Here is an 18,337-nt window from a genome sequence, read left to right on the forward strand (position 1 = left end):
AAGTCTAGGGCAACCCTGGGTTAGATTGTGACAAGATGACACCATTCCCCAGGCATAGATCTGAGACCCTGCCCCACCTCTGATGAGGGAACAGAAGGCAAGCTGAGGACAAAGCAGAAACTGACACCCTGCAACACCCCCCCCCCCCCCCCCCCCGCCAGGGGATGTACCTGACATTCCTCAGGCACTCCTGGCTGCCCTCAAGGACAAAGAAATAGTTAACCTATAGATACCACAATCCCTCAGTTTACAAATGTCTTAGCAGTTTACAAGAACGAAGCATTTCTACCAATAACCTAGCTTCCGGAAGGGAATGTAGATACAATTAAATGTCCTTATAATCTGCAGCCTCCAGGAAGTGCCCAACTGTCTTCATGTTAATGCCTTACTAGAGGGGTAAACAACCTTAACTTGACAATGGCAAGGCCTCGGGTATCTTGTGAGTCTTCTTTAACATATGAAAGTATTTCTCAACCTCCCTTTTTCCTTACCTTCCCCCAACCCCATAGTATATAATCAGCCATCCCTCACAACCTGGGGCAGCAGCTCTTTCTGCCCTTGGGTCCTGTCCTCGTGCTTTAATAAACCACCAATTTTGCACCAAAGATGCCTCAAGAGTTCTTTCTTGGTCATCAGCTCCGGACTCCACCCCACTGAACCTCACGTGTATCCCGTGTCCTCATCATTTGGCGCCCATATGTGGGGCTTTGAGTCTTTACATCTGGACTCTGAGCTTCGGTGCAAAACTGGTGAGTACTTTCCCTTTTCTCCCTTTACTCTCCTTTCTGGCGCTCTTCAAGGAGTATGGTCTTTTTGGAACACTTTCATGTCGCTAGGTTAGGCCGCAATCCTCTAGCCCATGGCTACTCTATGGGGAGGAAAAATCCTGCCTTTTGGCTGTAAGTTAGTACCCTGGCCGGGATGGTAATAAGACCCAGAAACTCGATGCCCCCTTTGTACTGCTGTCCTTATACAAAGTCGTCTGTCTTGGGCACGGGACAGCCACCTAAGTGACTAGCACGGCTGCCAATCTTAAGACTCCCGTGTGAGGTTTCCTCCTGATTGATCTAATGCGATCCCCTCCACATTCCTGGTCTAGCTGGTTCTGCCTGCGGGACCTCCACTCAGAGCCGGCCGAAACCAGTACCCGATTGAACTAAAACCCAACCAGGGACGTTTCCCAGGGAAGTTGGCTGTAAGGACCACATGTGTTGGAATGTCGCTTAGAACATGATGGATTTCTGTCTTTACTGTTTTCCATCAATGTCCTCTACTAACTATTTAGGCTACAAAATTTGGTAATTCCCCCTTGTTAAACTTTTCTAGTTTTCTCCATGGGTTAAAAACAGCTGGTTCTTCAAGGCAGGATAAAATAAGGCGTGACCTTCACGGCACGACCTTCAAGGCATAGTATTTCAGTCCATTCACCAGACACCCATCGGCAGCCTAGGATGCGATGGGGTGGCGGGGCGGGGGGGGGGGACGCCGGCATCCTTCCTACGGGCCTTTTACGGCAGGAGTGCCTTCACAGGAAAGCAGGATTGTGATCAATAGTGATGTCTTGTTTGAGGGACGCCTCCGGTCGCTTTTGACACACGGGAACCTCTGACATATCCTGCGTGGGACGCCACCCGGGAGTCGGGGGGGATTTGGTAATGGACCTTCTTTACTTTTCTGAGCGTGGCCTCAGTAGGCTGCTTCTTCGGTTCCCAGGGACTCTCCCTTGGGGTGTCTTCTAACCTATTGGAAACAATTCAGATTGCAAAATTTAGGAAAGCACTGAGCTCCTGTAACACTGCTCGGCCTCAGTGGGATCTATTGGTTAGATCTCTTCTGTAAGGAACAGGGCAAACGGACCTAGGGTACCTTCATTGCTCGTACCTAGGCCTTCATTGCTCTACACCAGGACCCCGACCTAAGGGCCTCTTGCAGAATGTGTTTGCCCGAATGGGTCAGCTAGTAAACTTTCTCCTGACGTATTGGATGATAATTATCTAAATAGGCCTCCTCCGAGGAAACCCAGGTTCCTGGAGGAAACACAGGCCATCCCAGACAAAGGGGACTTGACTCTCTTCTCTCACTGTTACTTCTAACAGATGTGGGGGCTTCTCCCTCACTCATTTCCCGGGTTAATGGCTATAACTGGAGCCAACTAGTTAGTCTCCCTCGGGATGGAGACTTTAAGGAATATTCCCAAGCAGCTGCCGAAACTCTCTTTGTTTCGGGGAAATTCCCTGTCTTCTCTGGCCCGACATGGACTGCCTATTTCCCCTTGTTGGTGGGAAAACATGGCGTCTGCTCCTGTTGGAGCTGAAGCTGATGAGCTCTAAAACCGGGAACCCTTTCTCTGCCTTCTGGCAGCACTTTGTCTCCACTGTCTCCCCTTCCCCCTTCTTTCTGCACCACCTGGGTGCGGCCTCCTTGACTGGCTTCTGTACCATCCTCGGTGCCTCAGGCACCATGGCTCTTCCTACCCACACCATCAAGGAGCAAGAAGAGCACCCCCTGGACTTAACACCATGCACTCCAGGTTTCCCCACCAGTGTCTCAGGTAAAAATTGACAATGGGGAGGATCCAGGTGGAACATAATTCAGTATTTAAGTTAAGCTTGTTGGTTTAATTAAAATAGACATGTCTTTAAGTTATCAACACTACATGTAAAACTTCTAATCTATCAAGGTTTACTAAAGGTCAAACTTGTTACCTCTGTTGTGAGTCGTTAGTAAAAATATGACTAAAATGATGGTTAATTGTCTGTCTCAAAGTTTTCATGGGTAATTGTTAAAATAGCTTTCAAAGTCTTCGGTAACCTGAATCTTTATTGCTTGGATGGTAAATGGAATTGAAATCGTTGGACATCTAGGTCTTTCTAAAATAGGATACAGTGCTAAAGCATTGATTACTGGATGTAGATTTGTGCTTTTGACTTCTTATTGCAAAGAAACGAAGGATATTTAAATCTGTTGGTAGACATGTTTTGTGCTTAATTGATTCATAAATTTGCCATCTAAACGTTTTGGTGTAACAGTTCAGTTGGTTACTACTTAGTTCTCACTGGAGACTAAGGTGTCTAAAGAATGCAAAATTCTACTAAATGTAATGAAGGCTGATGGAAATAAGGGAAGCCACTCTGTATGTACAAAAGTAGGAGATATGTAAGAAGGTAATTTTGTCCTAAATAAGATGGTTGTTTGGAAAGATAGCATGGGATAAAATCTGAATGCAAAAGAAAGTTGTAGAAGGTTTATGATGGGATAACTTTGGAACGGAATTTTATGTGTGGTCAAGACAGACTAAGAGTGAAATGAATGGATTTTTAAAGTACAGTGGTATGATACATAAGTCTGCTTTCTTTCTGTTCAAAAGTTCAAAGGTTTCTCGAATTGTTCATCTGCTCTGGATACGAAAATGTAAACAGTTTTCTCTTTGCCCAGAAAACAAAGTTTCTATGTTTTGTCATTAACAGGTCTTCGATCACTTAGTTAAAACTTCTCAGTATTAAAGGAGCTAAGTTTTGCTAACAACTATAGAACCTAAATATTTGCCTTTCAAATCTTATTGTCACCTTGGTTAAATAAAAGTAGTTTTGTAGTGATCTGTAATTCTGTTCAGGCATGTGCTATAATTTTAAGGTTTTAACAAACTTTACCAAGATTTAAGTTGTAAATGAAGTCTCTTTAACTCAGTAGGCCTTTTTCTTTGGTGTGCTGAGTTACTCTGGAAGCACTGTTAAACATTAATGATAAGCCTTAGGTTACATTTGGGTAAATGCTGTAACTATTCTAGAGATAATATGCAATTCCTAAAGTTTTAATAAAGGTCATCATCACTCTATTCTGGTTATGGAAGTGTTATTTGTCACAGAAATAACCTGACTTCCTTGCCAGCTATATTGTAAACTCTCATCTCATCAGATCTCAAACCATGTCCATTCTGCGTTTTTGTTACTTATAATTGTTCTTATTGTCTTGCAAAATGAGTTTCATCTTCAATGAAATTCATGTAAAGGACTTTAGGACAGATACAGGTATTCGATATCTTTATACAACCCTAAAACTGAAATGGGTAAGAATTTCCAGAACTAACTAAAGCTGCATTCAAGCTAAGGAAGAATTAGTAACATAGGACTAAATTAACTAAAAGATTACAGTGTTGTGACTCTTGTTTAAAACATTATTGGCTCTCTAATGTTTGCTCTTCCAGACTGAGGAAACTTGCTCTTAAGACATCAGTGATATACAGAAATAATAAAGCGAATTAAAGCATTTAACTTTCCTCTCTACCTGAACCCTCTGAAATTAAAAAGGTCTGAGTAAGTATTCTTTCTTCCATGGCAATCATAATCATTTGCATAAGTTCAATAAGTATTGTTCTCCTTGTAACAGGACACCATTGGAAACATTGGTTATTTTACCAAAGCTTTGACTGGAATGTCATATTTGAGAGACATACATAGACTCAGATATGACCAAACAGCTTTCAGGAACTAAGGTTGACTGTATGAAGCCTGGAGCCATAAAGCCCCTTGGAAATGCTGGCCTGATACTTTGCTTACAGAGTTCCCAGCAGCCTCACCAGGTGAGTAAAGAATGTCACTTCCCGGCAGGTGCAGGAACCTCAGGATATATTGGGGACCTCATGAAGAGGAATTTGCCCAAATCTACAGGTATTGCAGGCATGTCTGATGGCAAGTACTTGGCTTGGCTTCTGGCCTGGAGAGGCTACTAAAAGTTCAACCTGGAGATTCCTTATAAAAGTTCCAGCAAAGCAGATTCTAAAAGATCTGTGTGATCAGTCACTATTCTTGCTGAGCTTATGTAAATAACTATGCCAGGTCTGTTAAAACTGGACTTGTTTTGCAAACAAATTAGTCCTGATTTGGCTATCTCTGGAAATGAGGGTTATTTTAGAGAGAAAAATTATGTTTAAATAACCCACCTTTGTGGATGTTAAATTCTAGATCTGATTGTCCTTAAATGTTTGCTTAAGCTAGACAACTTGAGGTAAGCTTAAGAGAAATAGCTTTTTTCTATTTCTATACAATAGCTCATGTATAGATAACCACCATGCTTTTTATTCTGTGGGGCCAATAACAGGACCCCATGGGCATATAATTAATTATTTGAACAGCTGGGAAATAAGATTGATTCCCCAACAAAGCTATCACCTTGACCAGTTCTCTGTGGCTGGGATGATGAAATCACTCCTTAAAAGCCAGAGCATACCCCACTCCATAGGGTTAACTATGGGCTTGTGGAGATAATGCATGACCCCACTTTCCTTGTGATTGGACTGGATGATGACTTGGTGATGCCTTTATCTCTTGACAAATCTTTTCCCCACTCGCCAGTGATTCCTTGTTAAGATATTAAGGCTAGACCTCAAACAAAGAAGGCTTCTTAATGCTTTCATCCTGCATAGTTATATTTAATCCTAGAAGCCACCTCTATGGATGTACAATTATAAGGAGAGGCTTTAACCGAGCATACAACAGCCCTCCTGGTAAAAGGAGCCTCAGAGCTCACTCTGGGACAGTCTCTGACTGTAATGACTTCACATCAGGTCCAAGACCAAAAGCAACCAATGGATAATGGGAAGCCTACTTAATTAAATACCAGACTATGCTTATAGGTATGTCTGGAATAATACTTGAAACCTGTCAGACTTTAAACGCAGCTACCCTTAAGCCTGGACCTGACCACTGTACTTCTATAGAGCATAACTGTTCAGAGGTTATTGATCTTGTCTATTCTAGTCAACCAGATTTAAGATGTCCCTATTGAAAACACAGAGGACAATTGGTTCACCAACGGTAATAGTTTCATGGAAAAGAGGGGTAAGAAAAACTGGGTATGTTACAGTCAAGTCTAACTCAAGACTGTTGAGGGCAAAGCCCTGTCAGCAAACATGTCTGCCCCCAAAGCAGAACGCCCACCTGTGCTTTGCAATTGGCAAAAGCCTTAAAAATATTTATACTGACTTCAGATATGGTCCTCCATGCTCACGGTGCAATTTGGGAAAAAAAGGGGATTATTATCAAGCCATAACTCCCCAATCAAATAGGGGCCTGAAATCATTGCATGTATGGCCCTCCAAAACCAAGTGGCCCTTGAAATCCTGACTGCAGTTCAAGGAGGCCCAGTATTACATGACTGGCTCCTGGCTGGGACCCGATGACTATGCAGCTCTGATCTGGCTGTGGCCTCCCCCAGGCTGGATAGGCTACTGTACTCTGGGTTTTGCCTAGATGCATGGATGCATTATTAAAACCATTACCAACCTTCCAAGTTTAAAACCATAGTGGACATGTTCTGTGTTACATTGGTATGACCACCTAGCATCTCTCTTTGTTACCTTTTTGAGACTGGAGAATGTTGTTTGGCACATGGAAACTCTTAAGTTCATGGTCGAAGCCCTAAATGACACTCAAAATAGCGTTTCTCTATTGAATGCTAGGGTAATACAAACATGTAAAGCAGCTTTAAGAAACAGAATATTAGATGTTTGTAACTGCTACATAAGGTGAAACTTGTGCTAGCATAAAAACAGAATACTGTGTATACAGTCCAGATTACAACAAAACATATCTGGGTTTCTACCTGACATGAGTACTCAAAATGGTGCTTTAAATGATCGCTTTCCTTTAGTGATTGCTTTAAACTCCTGGACTGGAGGAAAATAATTGAGGTCAACTATCAAAGACCTTTTTATTCAGATCTCTCTTCCTGCTTCAATGTTAACCTTATTTTGTCATTTCTGGTATCTCCCTTCCTAGTGCCAAGACTCCTTCACTGCCGTAACTTCCAGCTGACAGATGATCCCTTCTACTCAAGGAGGTTCATCTATGTTGTCTGCGTTCGATTCAGCTGCCTCCCCCTTTCGTGACTCCCCTATAAATTCCCCAAACTGACCAATATTGACCCATAGGTAGGGACATCTCTACACCCCTATCCAGCAGGAAGACATTACAGAAGATGAGACCTTCCACCTTCAACAACCTTAAAGATTTAAGGGTCAAAATTGTTCAGGGGGGAAATGACGAGGGAACAGAAGCAAGCTGAGGACAAAGCAGAAACTGACACCCTGCAAACCCACCCCCCCACCCCCCAACCCCCCAACCCCCTCCATGGGATGTACCTGACATTCCTCAGGCACTCCTGGCTGCCCTCAAGGACAAAGAAATAGTTAACCTATAGATACCACAATCCCTCAGTTTACAAATGTCTTAGCAGTTTACAAGAACGAAGCATTTCTACCAATAACCTAGCTTCCGGAAGGGAATGTAGATACAATTAAATGTCCTTATAATCTGCAGCCTCCAGGAAGTGCCCAGCTGTCTTCATGTTAATGCCTTACTAGAGGGGTAAACAACCTTAACTTGACAATGGCAAGGCCTCGGGTATCTTGTGAGTCTTCTTTAACATATGAAAGTATTTCTCAACCTCCCTTTTTCCTTACCTTCCCCCAACCCCATAGTATATAATCAGCCATCCCTCACAACCCAGGGCAGCAGCTCTTTCTGCCCTTGGGTTCTGTCCCCGTGCTTAAATAAACCACCAATTTTGCACCAAAGATGCCTCAAGAATTCTTTCTTGGTCATCAGCTCCGGACTCCACCCCACTGAACCTCGCAAATATTCCGTGTCCTCATCAAAAGGAGAAGTAAAACACAGGAAGAAGAGAAGGCTAAAAGCACAATGTAGCTTGTAGATTTGGGAACCACCTAGCAGTCCAGGATGACTGGGTCATTGGTTAGCAGGGAAGGGGGCCCCTGCGAGGAGGAAGGGGGATGGAAAGGAGCATGGTGGGAGGGCCTATGGCAGTTACTGCCTCTCCAGTCCACCAAGAACTCAGTCAGTTGACTGATTCATCAGATCTTTAATTGCACACACACACACTCCTATCCACCCAGGGAAGGAAGGCATTTGACCTTTAAAGAGAGCTACTGCACCCTCCTCAACCTGCTCAGTTACCTGGGGGCTCCAGCACTTTCTCCCAGTGTTCTAAGAATTCCCTGAGCCAGTGACTGCAGTCTCCCATGGAGATTCTCCTGAAACAGTCTGCTGGTCCCTTGTTCTCCCACTCCTCCTTGGTGCCTCTGGCTCCAGGATTCATGACTGCCCAGCTCATGTTTGATGAGGGAACAGAAGGCAAGCTGAGAACAAAGCAGAAACTGACACCCTGCCCTCCCCCCGCCCCCATGGGATGTACATGACATTCCTCAGGCACTCCTGGCTGCCCTAAAGAAAATAGAAATAGTTAACCTATAGAGACCACAATCCTGCAAGACTTGAGTCTCCCTCAGTTTACAAACGCCTTAGCGATCTACCAGAACAAAGCATTTCTATCAATAACCCAGCTTCCGGAAGGAAATGTAAATACAATGAAATGTCTTTGTAACCTGCAGCCCATGGGCAGATACTTGAAGCCGGCAGAGTGTAATGTTCGTGCAGGAAGTTCCCGACTATGTTCATGCTAACACCTTACGGGAGGGGTAAACAACCTGAACGTGCACTGGCAAGCCCTCCGGTATCCTGTGAGTCTTCTTTAACATCTGAAAGTACTCTCTTGAAACTTCCCTTTTTCCTTCCCTCCCCCAACCCCATAGTATATAATCAGCCACCCCTCACAACCGGGGGAGCAGCTCTTTCCTGCTGCGGACACGGGTCCTGTCCCGGTGCTTTAATAAACCACCAGTTTGCACCAAAGACGTCTCAAGAATTCTTTCTTGGTCACTGGCTCCGGATTCCACCCCACTGAACCTCACCTATATCCCACAACCTCATCAATGTTCATGGCGTCAAAGAGGAGAGCTGTGTGTCCGTTGGTAAGGTTGCTTTTTGCCTCTAGCAAAGCATTAACGTTAAGGCAGTTGTGAGTTCTTGAAGAAGGTCATACTCTGTCTCAATATTTGCCAATCGGCTGCAAGTTGTAAGCACATTTAATTTTATCTACATTTCTTTTGCCTTTGTCAGCTACTCTGTTCACCTGCCTGCTGTGAACTCCAAGGGGAGGGAAGAGCAATGTCAAAGCAATAGATCTAAGTATTTCCTCCATTTCATTATCAAGTGCGGTCCCCTCCCTTGCTGGGCAACCCCCCACCCTGAGGTCTCAGTGATGAGGGAGCTAAAGGCCATAGCACAAGATGACACCCTGGAACCACTCCCACCCCCAACATCAGGTAGGATCAGGCACTCTTGGCTGCCCTAAAGCTAAGGGAAGGAAAAACTAATGGTTAACTTCCAGAGATTACAGTCCTGCAGGACGGGAGTCTCCCTCAATTTACAAATGTCTTAGTGATTTACAAGAAAAAAGCATTCTTACCAATAACCTAACTTCCAGAAGGAAATGTAGGTAAAATTAAATGTCCTTATAACCTACGGCCCATTGACAAATAACTTAATGCCTTTCTAGGGTGAAAAACAACCTTAACTTGACAATGGCAAGGCCTCTAGTATCTCGCAGGTCCTCTTTAGCATAGGGAAGTTCTTTTGAAAACCTCCCTTTTTCCTTACCCAGGCGCACCATCAGCCATCTCTTCCAACCCCCTTGCAACAGCTTTCTGACCAAGGGTCCTGTCCCTGGGCTTTAATAAAACCACCATCTTGCACCAAAGATGTCTCAAGAATTCTTTCTCGGTCTTGGACTCCAAACTCTACCTACATTCCCAAACTTCATCAGGGTTGGTGGCTTCCAGGACAAAGGGACAAGGTGCAAGGTCTGATTCCCTGCCCACTAGCTCCCTTCTAACTCACTCCGGGAGTTGCTGGCGTGGGCGGTAGGGGCGGGAGAGCAGGACGGAAGCCCAGCCACCAGGGCCAAGGCCTGGGCCGCTGTGGAGGCTGCAGGCCCCGCCGACACGGAGCGCTCATGGGTTGGTGAGACCTAAGAAAATGCAGCAAGACTCCACCATGCGCCTGTCCTGGGTTGATGTCACCGCGGGCGCACAAAAGTATTTTGAAACTTTACTCTTGCGGTTTTGTGGTTTTCTCTGGCTGTCGTCTCTTGCTCAGCAACCCCCTCCCCCTCCCGGGTAGGCCCAGCACAAGGCATCTCGCCCATGTCCAGGACGCCAGAAGCAGCCTCTGGGGAGAGGGGAGAGGACCCCGGGCGAGCGTGGGGAGGGCGCCGGTCGGGGCTCCTTCCTCCCGTCCAGCTTGGTGGGGATCTGGCACCCTGCACAGAGGGCACCGCGTCCCTCCGTCGCCTCACGTTCAGCTGCTCTACTCCCCCCACGCCCCGCATGCACCCCCCCCTTCTATTCTCCTGACCTCCCCGCCTCACTAATCTCACATTCTCCCCCACCCTTTCTCCACCCGATTTCCACAGTCTAATTCATACACAGGTGTAACCCCTACACAATTCAAGCCCCACTTTGGCTTAGCCAAAGGTCAAAGTTCAGCCTGTAATCCTTTGGCCTCTGGGAACAGAGCAATATTCTAGATGAATGGCTTCTTTTCTAATTCTCATCGTATTTGATGAGTAAACTGCTTCCAGGAGAAATATCCAGCAATTCCTATCTTTATCTTGTATACATTTCTGTGTCTCGGGAGGCTAGGGCTTTTTATAAAAGCACTGGCACATCTGAGGCAGTTTTATTTTCCTGTAGGTTCGTGTATCATTAAGTAATTGCTAGTCTTTCTTTTTTAAAAAAATTATTTATTTATTTATTTATTTATTTATTTATTTATTTATTTATTTATTTATTTATTTATAATTATGTTTTTTAAGTAGGCTCCACACCCAACCTGGGGCTTGAACTCATCACCCTGGGAACAAGAGTCAGATGATCCACCAACTGAGCCAGCCAGGTGCCCCATTTGCAAGTCTTTCAAAGGGGGACCAGTCTGCTGTGGGGAATGGCTGGATGGCACACGCGAAGGTACAGAGCCGCAGTATGCATTGCAGTGTTTATCTATCCTATGCCACCTGCTTGGAAATGTGGGTAGAGAAAGAGAAACATGGTTTGAAAAGTACGACACTGAGCCTAGTCCGATGGGAAATTATTTTAATCATGAAACGATTCTCTTTGCCCCTCTCCTCACAGCCTAAAGGTATGTGATTAGTTTTCTGTAGCTGTGTGACAGACGACATCTGCTCTAACGGCACTCAGTCATTAGCTCACAGGTCTGCAGGTCAAAAGTCTGGCATGACGAGGTTGGGTTCTCTGCTTGGGGTCCACAAGGCTGTGATTAAGGTGTTGGTCAGGTACCAGGTGGTTCTTCAAAGAAAACAGTTGAAGGGTACCTGGGTGACTCAGTTGGTTGGGTGTCTGCCTTCAGCTCAGGTCATGATCTCAGGGTCCTGGGATCGAACCCTGCATTGGGCTCCCTACTCAGCAGGGGGAGTCTGCTTCTCCCTCTCCCTCTACCCCTGCTCATGTGCTCTCTCACTCGCTCACTCTCTCTCTAAAACAATAAAGATTAAAAAATAAAATAAAATAAAAGAGTTGAATAGGAGAAGCTTGCCAGTTCAGATGCTCCAAGAAGCCAAATATGTGGCTTTCTTCACAAATCCACGTGAATGTATTCAGTGGGCATCCGGGGTCAGAAAAGCTCCCAGTCAGATCAGCCCCCATCAGAAAGCTCTATTGTAGAAAAACTCCTGTTTAGTAGGAACACACAGCCTGCTCACAGGGCTCAATTTGTTCTTGTCCAGATGGGTAGGGTCTCAAAGGGGGAGGCAAGTCACTGCAGGGCCTCAGGGGTGTTCTGGTGGAAATATCTAAGGGCAGCCAAGGGGGACAGTTTTCTCACAGGTGTCCCCCTGAAAGAGCTTAGAGTAGCCAGATCCAGCCGCTGATTTGATGTGCACTTGACAAGTCTTTGCCCCTTGATTTCTCATCTGTGAAGTGCAATCATAAGAAGGATTGATTCTTACCGTAGGAGAGGAAACTGAAAGTTGACAGCACACCCAACTTTGTCTCAAACTCTCACACCTCTCATCTGTTCTTCTAAGGGCCTGTTCCTCTTTCCTAAAAATCATGTACTCACTCTCCCCTATGAGGCCTATATCCCTGCTCTCCTTTCTCTGTTAAGATAGTGTTTAAGACAATTCCAAACTGCCTCGGGAGTTATTTTTTTCCCTGGGCCTCTCCCATGTGCACATGAGGTATATATATTAATAAACTTATATTTCTTTTGCTCTTGTTGATCTGTCTTAGTACAGGGGTCTCAGCCAAGAACTCAGAGGGTAGAGGGAAAATTTTTTCTCCCCTACAATACTAATATTAAAAAAAAAAAAATTCCTTTCCCAAGCTGAGGGTTTGTCTGGCTTGTGCTGTGGTGGCCATGAGAATATGACCCTGTGAGATTGCCATTGTCTGTATTTTAAGCTCTCAGTTCAATGGTGGCCATGAGCAACACGGCCTTAATGTTCTAGTTCCCAGCTGGACTAATCTTAAAATAATCTCATTCCTGGCTCCAGGCTCCTGATCTCCCTTTTCTTAGAACATTTTATTTAATTTTCTTTTTTATTTTTACTTTTTAAGTAGGCCCCATGCCCAGCATGGAGCCCAGTGCGGGGGCTTGAACTCATGACCCTGAGATCAATACATGAGCTGAAATCAGGAGTCAAATGCTTAGCTTAACTGACTGAACCACCAAGAGCCCCTAGAACACTCTTTTTAATAACTTGTAATAGTAAATTCTTTCTCCTCTTACCAGCTTTATAGCCCATGACTATTTTTCTCAAGGCCCTGAGAGCAATCTCTTTCAAATGTGAACATCAAAGGTGAGGGTCCTCACCTCCCAGTCTCTGCAGGAGGGAAGGAGCCTATGTTTGACAAAAAGACCATCAACTGGGAGGCTTATAAGCAACAGAAACATTTTCTCCCACTTCTGGAGATTGGAAGTCCATGATCAGGATGCTGGCAGGTCGGTTCTCCTGAGACATCTCTCCTTGGCTCCTATATGACTGCCTTCTTGCCGTGTCCTCACATGGCCTTTCCTCTGTGTGTGCCCGCGGATGCCGTCTAAGAATGGTAAGGGATGGGTTCTACAGTTAACATTGCACTGTACGTGCCTTATCACAAATTATCCTCCTGTTCGTTCTCTTCTTTCATCAAGGTATCCTATTTTTTTTTTTTAAAGATTTTATTTATTCGACAGAGATAGAGACAGCCAGCGAGAGAGGGAACACAAGCAGGGGGAGTGGGAGAGGAAGAAGCAGGCTCATAGTGGAGGAGCCTGATGTGGGGCTCGATCCCATAACGCCAGGATCACGCCTGAACCGAAGGCAGACGCTTAACCGCTGTGCCACCCAGGCGCCCCAAGGTATCCTATTTTTGATGCATCTCCAGGTGGAAGACATTACAAAGTTTGCCCCAGATGCTTCAGCATTCATGTCAATAACGAAAGTTCTTGTCTGCCTTTGAAGGTGACTGAAAGGAATCAGTGAACCTTATGATAACCAGTTTATCATAAATCATTAATATCAACAATTAACTACAACATATTCATCCTTATAAAATATTAGTTAATGCTAGTATAATGCTTTCAAAGTTTACTGAGCTCTTTCTGATTTGATCTTCACGGTATTTCTGTGTGGACATAATGTCCTCTTGCTGGCTTCTGAAACGATGGGAGGGAAGTTGTGTGGGGCAAGGCCAGGCTTCTGTGCCCCAGAGAGGAGGGGAAAGGTGACAGTGGAGGACAGCACGTCAACACATTCACACTGTACAGCCAGGCCTTCCCGGGCAGCCTACCTGCTGGTTCCCACCGGGGTGTTCATCTTTGTACCCACTCCTCCTCAGCCCTTTGTCTAGAGGACTTTTTCTATCGGAACAAGTGGTAAAATTCCTGTAGGGCTCAGATAATGTCATCTGAGTTTTCCCAGCTGTTTCTGATGGAATTAATGTTCTCTCTTCTATGTTCTAAAAGTTCTGGCTACTGTAAGAATACCACCCAGTGATCTAGGTGGGTGTACATCTATCTGGTTCTCACTCTAGGTTGATTAGTTCCCTTAGGAAAGGGAACATTCTTGTTTGCCTTGACTCTCTAGGTGAAGAACTTGAACATCCTAGATGTCAGTGAATGTTTAAGAAATTGATGTATTGAATTACTTTGGGCACAGCAGGTGCTGAGGGTAGCATCTCCTTGGTGTTAGGGAGTTGACAAAAGCATTCACTGTATGTCTCTCAGGGCCACAATGCATGGCCCTAACCACATCTCCATTCTCCTGAGCTCCCCCCAAGCCCTTTCTCACTGAGTCTTCTCTTGCTCTATAACTAACAAGGTGTATAAGAGCTCCTGCTCTTTCCTCAGAAATGTCATGTCTTGGACAACCTTGGCTCTGAAGGGAAGAGTATTTCACTTTTCCTTGGAGCCCCTACTGGCAGCTTCCTCAGACGCCATGAGGCTCCTCTGACAGTTTCTTCACAGCTCTGCAGTCACTGTGCTCCCAGCGTGCACCTACTTCTCCTTTGCAAAGCCCCCTGCATACTTTGTTCTATTTCCAAGCACAAAAGTCTCTGAATTGTGATATTGAATCACACTGAAACTGTGAATTGTGGTCTTCTCTAACTCTGCAAGTGGGGAATGGTCTGAGGTGTACAGAGACCGGGGAGAGCCTAGCCCCAAGTGGAGTTTCCCTAGGCCCTTTGACAAACACAGGATTCTGTCCTAAAGACCTGAGGATGATGTGAAAATCAGAGGGCTCAACTCTTTAATAATCAAAACAATGGCATTGTTTCACTTTCTCTTTTCTCCTGGATCATGGGGAGCTAGCTGTCTCTTAGTTGGGACCCTGGCCATTGCCAGCTCTTTCCTATTGAAGGCACTCTCTGTTGATCCCCCATGTTATCCTACTGGTTCAGGGCACATGGAAAAATTATTTCCTTATATTAATTATATTATATTATATTATATTATATTATATTTCTTTATATCTGTTGTTGCTTAACATATTTCCCCAAAAGTTAGTGGCTCGGAACACCAATAACCATTTGTTATCTTACGTGGTTCCTGAGGGTCAAGAATTCAGGAGCAGGAGAGCCAGCAGGCCCTGGCGCAGAGTCCTCCATGGGCTGTGGTCAAATGCTAACTGGGGTTGCCCTCATCAGAGGGTTTGACTGGGGCCACAGGTGGGGAGATAGGGCATATAGGTTTGGCTGGTGCTTCCAAGCTGGGTCACTCCTATGGCTCTCGGCAGGAGGCCTCAGCTTCTCATCATAAGGATTTCTCCCTAGGGCTACTTGAGTGTCCTTAAACACAACAGTTGGGGGCTGCCCCTGGATGACTCAGTCGGTTAAGCATCTGTCATAAGCTCAGGCCACGATCCCAGGAGTCTTGTGTCGGGCTCCCTGCTCAGCAGGTCTGCTTCTGCTTCTCCCGCCTGCTCCTCCCCATGCTCGTGTTCTCTCTCTCGCTCTCAGTCTCTTGCTGTCTTTCTCAAATAAAATAAATAAAATCTTAAAAAAAAAAAAAAAAGGCATGACAGTTATCTTTCCCCAGAGTGAGAGAACAGAGAGAGAGAAGGTAGAAATATCAATGTCTTTTGTGATGTGGACTCGAAAGTCTTTTTTTTAGTATTTCCATTATATCCTGAAAGTTGCACGCGTCATCCCTGTTCGGTGTGGGAGATTACACAAGGGCATGAATACCAGGAAGCCAGAATCCCTGAGAGCCATTTTGTAGGTAGGCTGCCACCATTCCTTTACCTGGGTCATCCTTGTCTTCACAGGACTGGCCCTGTGGGGAGAGGGGGACAGCACACAACAGGAGCGGGAGTCAGATTCCAGACAGAATGCCTAAAACAGGAGTCATTTGGATTGGCACTGGGATTGAGGAAAATATAAAGAAATAATTTTTCCATGTACCCTGAACCAGTAGGATAATATAGGAGCTCAACAGAGAGTGCCTTCAATAGTCACTCTAAGAGCTGGCAATGGCCAGGGTCCCAGCTAAGAGACAGCTCCCTTTCCAGGAGAAAGAGAAAGTGAAACAATGGCTGCCCATTTTGTTTTGTTTTGCTTTGTTTTAAAGATTTTATTTATTTATTAGAGAAAGAGAGAAAGATAGCACAAGTGGGGCGAAGGGCAGAGGGAGAAGCAGACTCCCTGCTGAGCCAGGAGCCTGATGTGGGACTTGATCCTGGGACTCCAGGATCATGACCTGAGCCAAAGGCAGCCATTGAACTGACAAAGCCACCCAGGTGCCCGTCTGCCCATTGTTCTGATTATTACTGAGCTGAGTTGAGGTCTCTCGTCTTCACATCATCCTCAGGTCTTCAGGAGAGAATCTTGTGTTTGTTGAGGGGCCTAGGGAAACTCCACTTGGGGCTCTCCCCAGTCTCTGTACACCTCAGACCATTTCCCACTTGCAGAGTTAGAGAAGGCCACAATTCACAGTTTCAATGCGATTCAATACCACAAAGTTCTCCTTGTGGCAACCAGTGTATCTGGCCCTGTATTTTGTTCCAAAACAAATCACCTTAAAAGAATGAATACATTTACTTTGTTTTAATAAGATGGACTTTGTTCTCAAAAACCTAAAGGAACTAATATTTCTACTGAGGGAGACAGACAGTACAGCTTGTTAGACCACACTGGTCAGAGACTTTAAAACACAAAAGAAGGCATGCTTGATTCCCTCCAGGAGGGTAGTGAAGACTTCATGGGAGGTGAATCCTGGGGGGAAAGAACATTTAACCAGGTGTGAAAATGGGGAAAGTGATTTCTGGGGAAAGAAATGAAGACAAACTCAAGAGCTTAGGGGCATCTATGATTCAAAAATCTTGAATAAGATCAGGATGACTGGACTTCGAGTTATTATAGAATAAGATCTTATAGTAAAGAGAGGTGTCAGGAGAATAGGTGGGAAATATCTGGAATCATAAATGCTACACAGAGAAAATCCACAAGTCACCCCACCAATCATCCATCCATCCATCCATCCATCCATCCATCCATCCATCCATCCATTTCTCCATTTCCTAACATATGTTTTCTCTCTTCCCACCCCAACACAGCACAGAAGGGGTAGTTCTTAAATATTTTTAGTGGGGCCCAGACCAAGAGAATGCTCTGCGACAGATCGAAAGTGCTGTATGAGCCACTCTGCCATCGGCACACATTCCACCAGATTTAATGATGCCCGAAGTATCAATGGTAGATAGGGATGCTGTTTGTTTTTGCTGATTTTTTTTTCATTTTTCACATTGGAACAAGTTTTATTTAGATTAAAAGTTTTTCAATTAAATTTTTATTTTGAGATAACTAAATTATGTGCATAAATTCATAGACAGTTCTTAGAAATAACATAGAGATGGTGCAGGTATTCTTTTTTTTTTTTTTAAGATTTTATTTATTTATTTGACAGAGAGAGAGACAGCCAGGGAGAGAGGGAACACAAGCAGGGGGAATGGGAGAGGAAGAAGCAGGCTCTCAGTAGAGGAGCCTGACGTGGGGCTCGATCCCAGAACGCTGGGATCACGCCCTGAGCCGAAGGCAGGCACCCAACGACTGCGCCACCCAGGTGCCCCGGTACAGGTATTCTTTTTCTAGCTTCTTCCAAAGGTAACAAATCACAAGCACTATGGGCAATACCACACCCAGGAAACTGACACTGATACGGTGCACATCGCTATTTCAAGTAAAGATGAAATTTGAGCCTCTGGCAAGCCTCCAGAGGTAGGTCACAGTGTAGGCCTTTTAGGATTTGGAGTAAGGCCCTGCCATCACTCACAGAAAACTGCTCTCCTTTTGAAAAACCAAACTTGGCCTGCCCTGGGTCTTAGTGGGGACTGAGCATGGACCCTGCACCACTGAGTCACCATGCGACCTGAGCTGCCCATCATGAGCTGGGTGTTTTCTGACCCATCGAGCCATAAAGTTAGGCAAGCAGAGTAGCACTCCATCATCAGATGGAAGTGGTGGGCACACGATCAGGCCCTGGGGCACAAGCAAGTTACGTGAAGTTGCCTGAATGCCCATGGTCCCCACTCCTATTCCACTGCCTCCTCTCTCCCAGTCTGTATCTACGGTCTCATGGGAAGAGCCTGGCTATCAGTGACAGAGGAAGAGAAGACTCAGGCCTGGTTTCCAGATGGTTCTGTAAGATTCACAGGTACCACCTGAAAGGGGACAGCTTCAGCATGACAGCCCTTCTCCAGACTATTCCTGAAGGACAATGGGTAAAGGAAATGTTCTCAGTGGGCAGGACTTTAGGCAGTACCCCGGGTTGTACACTTTGCTGGGAAGCAGAAATGCACAGATACGCAACTATATACCAATGTCAGTGGTTTGGCTGGATGGCCAGGGACTTGGAAAATCCTATTGGAAACCTGGTGACTCAGAAATTTGGGAGCGAGGTATGTGGATAGAATTCTCTGAAAACAT

This window comes from Ursus americanus, chromosome 11 (genome assembly GCF_024610735.1).
Source record: "Ursus americanus isolate L20-20 chromosome 11, mUrsAme1.1.p, whole genome shotgun sequence".
Lineage (NCBI taxonomy): Eukaryota > Metazoa > Chordata > Mammalia > Carnivora > Ursidae > Ursus > Ursus americanus.